Source organism: Phalaenopsis equestris, unplaced genomic scaffold (genome assembly GCF_001263595.1).
Source record: "Phalaenopsis equestris unplaced genomic scaffold, ASM126359v1 Scaffold001229, whole genome shotgun sequence".
Classification (NCBI taxonomy): Eukaryota; Viridiplantae; Streptophyta; class Magnoliopsida; order Asparagales; family Orchidaceae; genus Phalaenopsis; species Phalaenopsis equestris.
In genome coordinates, this window is record NW_018165668.1 from 61,603 (window position 1) to 62,302 (window position 700).

Below are 700 nucleotides of genomic sequence, written 5' to 3' on the forward strand. Positions count from 1 at the left end.
TATATATATATATATATAACATGTAAACTTTAATTTTTATGTACACATCACATTTCTTTTGCATAGAAATGTGTATTTCTTTTTTTTTATTCTTTTTTTTATTTTAAAAGGTTGTATTTTTTGGTCTTCGAAAGATTTGCGTCCTATAACTGTAAAAAGCAATGCTTAGATTTTAGTCATGCACGTAAATAGAAATTGGGTGGTATTTGTGTGAATGCCTCTAATGTTTTGGTAAATTTTGGAGAAAACTAGTGATTTTATGTGAAAACTCATTAATGGGGAATGTAAATTGAAATATCTGAAGGTTTATCTGAGATAATCTATTCTTACAGCAAGATTACTTTCGAAATTTTAAAACAATTAAATTTCTTTGTTAAGAAATTTCTTTTTCTCGTGAGTTGTTTTCTGCTGAAAAATTATCTATTTTAAAAAGCAGCCTGTTCAGAGAATATTACATCAGGACGCCAAACGTAGAACTACATTCGGATTAGAATATCCGGCTGTGTTGCGAGGATGTTCCATCTGCTTTATTAGTAAAAATGATGTGTTATTCAAGTATTATATGGTGTTATTTGATTATTTTACGGTGTTATTAGAATATTTTCATGTGTTACTTGATTTGAGGCTGTGTTATTCGACATATTTCTCGTGTTATTTTAATTCTCACTATGTTATTGGAATAACACAGCCTCAAATCAAG